The sequence below is a fragment of the Lotus japonicus genome, chromosome 4 (genome assembly GCF_012489685.1).
Source record: "Lotus japonicus ecotype B-129 chromosome 4, LjGifu_v1.2".
NCBI lineage: Eukaryota > Viridiplantae > Streptophyta > Magnoliopsida > Fabales > Fabaceae > Lotus > Lotus japonicus.
Window position 1 is genome coordinate 29,208,743 of NC_080044.1, and position 4,021 is coordinate 29,212,763.

General features: G+C 40.7%; 1 long non-coding RNA gene across 1 annotated transcript; it reads left to right on the plus strand.

Annotated features, from left to right (window-relative positions):
* The first annotated feature begins 1,288 nt into the window (after positions 1-1,288).
* Positions 1,289-3,489, plus strand: LOC130714369 (uncharacterized). The gene is made up of 2 exons (XR_009011263.1): positions 1,289-1,643; positions 3,225-3,489. It is a non-coding gene; the product is annotated as an uncharacterized LOC130714369 (long non-coding RNA).
* Positions 3,490-4,021: the final 532 nt, after the last annotated feature.

Consider the following 4,021-nt stretch of genomic DNA (forward strand, 5'->3'; position numbering starts at 1 on the left):
GTCCAAGTTTTGGGGAACTAATAAGTTTCCGAGTATGTTGATACTCTTTTGCTCGATGAGCAGTTTTGTTGTTTGGCTATCTAAAGGATAAGCTGGGAAATTGATAAGTTTCTGAGTACGTTGATGCTCTTTTGCTCGATGAGCAGTTTTGTTGTTTGGCTATCTAAAAGATAAGTCGGGAAATAGGTAGTTTCCAAGTACATTGGTACTTTTTGCTCGCTGAGCAGTTTTTGACCATCGGATGGAGATGAGTCGGATGATTCGAGAAATCATCATGAGTTACTTTTGATAATTAATTGTCTTTTGTCGCAGAATCGACATTTACCTTAGGGTGTTCTTTTTAGAGACAATAAGTTAGCTAGAACACGTGACGACGTGACGAGTGAGGTCGGAGACGTTGGTTGGCTAATCACTTTGCATTCATGCACTCATTTTGAGGTTAATACACGGTGGGATGCCGGACCTCGGTGGATTCTAAAATGGTTATAAGACCCGGATTTCCACTTAAGAACACTGCGGTGATTCTTGGTAGCAGACGGAAATGGCAGACCTGCGGGTTCACTGCTGATCTGACTACATTTTGTTTGGTATAAGAGACGCCCGAGCGGAAATGGTCCCACCGTGGCTGGTGTTAGGGCTGACTCGATGGTGCCCATCCTTCCGGATTGCATCTTGTTCCTTAGCATTGCACTCATTCACCATTCATGCTGATTTAGTTGTTGAGTGTATTTGATACTTGTTAATCATGTTTGAGATATGTTAATTGCCAGCAAATGTTATTTATTTTCATTTGGCAGGATATACAATTTATAATGCTGTCATTCATATCTAAGCCTATGTAGCTTTTGCTTAAATTTTACCTATTGGATGTACTATTATGTAATTCTTTGAGTTGACCCTTGCGCGCGCTACCTGTGTATAGGGGGCTATGTATTCCCTTATTGTCAGATGTCGATGGTAGATTGGTTCGAGATGGTCGTCCCTTCGGGGGGGACTAGGTTCGAGATGTTGGATCAGGACACCCCGGGATCATGGGTGGTCGACCCCGCCGGCCACCGAGCTATTTATTCGGGGGAAATAATGGAGGACCGCGTCGACAGGATGGGAAACTTGACGCACGGAGTTTTGAGACGCTACACCGTCAGCTTCAACCTACCACCAGGTGTGCACTGTGGACCTGGAGTTGTAGTACCACCACCACCGTCGCCTGAGGACGACGAGGACTGTAACACCCTGTTTTTAATTAAAATAAGGTTGGTATTTTAATTTAATTAAGATTCTATTGTATGGTGGTTTAATAGGTGATATAATAATACTTTAATGAAATAAAATATTTTTTTTGTGATGTTGGGTGTGTTTTATGAAATGGAAGAGAGCTAGGGGGTGAAAGTTACGATTAAAAATAGAGACAAGGACTAGGAGAGATTTTAGGATTTTTAGTTTAGCCCTTGAGGAATTAGGTTTAGATGGTTTAATAAGGATGGGGAAGCAGCTAAAGAAAAAAAAGATAAGAAAGAAGAGGACGCGTGAAAGAAGGAGAAAAAAAGAAGAAGAAGGCTGTGCGTGAAATAGCAGGAAGAGAGGGAGAGGGGATCGGCTTCGGAGAATTCGATCGGGAACGGGGAGCTGCACTCAATCCAAAGGTAAGGGTGGGATTTTGAGTTTCTAATGGAATTATGGTGAATGATATTAGGGATTTGGGAGATGTAGAATTGTTTCTGTTAATGATGTTCTGGAAATCTGATTTGAAATCCATTGATTTTGGGATTTTCTTTTGTGTGATTGAACGGGGTGAGGGCAGAACCTTAGTATGCTAGGAGTTTTGGGTTGAGGTTCCCTTTTGATTTTCTTTATGATCACGCACATAAGGACTGTTAGGTAGCATGCTTGTTAGGTTTTGTGTCTTGTTTGATGAGAAACAACTTTAATCACTTATTTTGGAACATAAAACGGACTGGTCATTTTCCTGGTATGAACCGTGACTTTCGAAGCCTTTTAGAGCCTGTTTAGAGTGCTCGAATAATGTTGCGTTGAACTGAGAAAGTGTAGCCCTTTGAAAGAGCTTTCTGGAATGATATGGTACATAATTTTTGTTTGAGAGACGAGGTCTGTAAGTTCAGTTTAGTAAACCATGTTTTTCTGCGCTCTGTATCTGCTATCTCTGTCAGTGAACTTCAACGTGATTTTTCACCTTGTTAATGTGCCCAGAAAATTCTTTGATGAACAAGAAAGTGGTAGAGTTTTCTGTTAGCTTTTCAAATTGAGGTCATTTGTAATTTTTGAACAAGTAACGAATCCTGTAGGTTATCTCTACTGAAATATGTTTCTGCTGTGAGCGTAATTCCTGAACTGCTATATGATTTATGCACGGATTTGATGATGCTGTGCTGCTGTCCAAAATTTCCTGGGCTGGACAGTACACTTCGAGACCTGTTTTCGCCCAGTTAGAGTGCTCAAATGAAGATGTGATCAACTAAGAAATTGTAGGACTTTAAGTTAGCTTTCTAGGCATATAAAATACATGATTTTTGGTTCAGTAACGAATTCAGGAGACCGCTTTTAGTGGCTGGTGTTCCTGCAGTTTTTCCAGATTACGGAAATTCTGATTGTTTTGGAAATATAATTAGATTTAGCTTACATGTTGTATGAAAGTTAATGTCTTTATGTGCCATGTATTAGCTATGAGGATGATGCATGTGGTAGCTTCTTCCATGATTGCATGCTTAAGTGAGCTGTTTCATTGATTTGGTGCCAAAATTGCCTAAGATGTCTGGGTAATTGAATAGTTGATAAAAATGCATGTGTGCTGAATTGTGTTGTTTTAAGCGATGTTAGTGATGTAGTGATATAGGCGCAATGCCTCATGTTGAAGTGATGATTATGAGATGTATACGTCCTTTTGAGTCGCATAGCATCTGCATACTCTGTGATGGCCTGTATTGGCGATTTGTGATGAAGGCTTATGCCTTGTGCCTCCAATAATTGGCAATTAGTGATGAGGGCTGAAGCCCTGTTGGTACCACATACATATGCATAGTCATTGTTGTGTTCGAATTGTATCCGAGTCGATGACGTTATTTGTGACTGTTTTAGTAACTGAGCTATATGAATATAAAAAGAAGTGGTGTGACATTAATCTAGCATATTTATTGCCATTCTTATATTTATGATACTCGATATCTCACCCCTTCTGTTTGAATGTTACCCTTGTTGGTAACGTGCAGGTAATCAGGAGGAGTAGTCTATAGCCTTTATTTCGAGTTGGAGTCCTTGCTCTGATACGTAGCACTCGGGGGGGAAATGGACGCTTGTTTTCCTTCTGTTATAATTTGAATTAAGTTGTTATTTGAGAAGTTGTTTCTGTTTTAAGTTGTGGGCAAGATACTATGTTTTCTTTAAGTTTTAAAGACATTGGATTCGCTGCATAACTATTTGTCAAAGTGAACTAGTTCAAAGACTAATTAACTGTCACAAGAGCATTTAAGTTTATTTATGAGTTCATCTCAAAGTTTATGTGCTATGTATCTGTTACAAGAGCATTATGTAAATGTTTTAAGTGATTATGTAATGCCTCATGAGTGTTAAAATTTTTATCACTCTGATATTTGCAATACATATGCCGTTTAGAATTGGGGTGTTACAAGGACCCCTCGGAGGAGGTGCCTGTGGGAGGGACTTCATCAGACTCTAGCTCACCCACCATTGTGGCTGCTGTTGATTTGGGATCGGGTGCAGGACCCGTACGACCAGCTGTGAAGACCGATGCAGTCATAGACTTAGTCGTCTTGGATTCAGATTCAGACGACGACCTTGGTGATGCATAGTTAGGAGTGCTGTGGTGTGCTCCTCTAGTCAGGATTAGGGTAGGAGTAGCGTCGTGGCTCTGGTCTTCAGTTTCTCATTTTGGGGCAGGGTAGGTCCCCGACCTTTAGCTTTTGAGTGGTTCTCTTTACGGGAGTCATAGAGAGTTGGTCGGACTAGGAGGTCTTCGGGCTGTTTTTGGACTAACCTACTTTCGTTT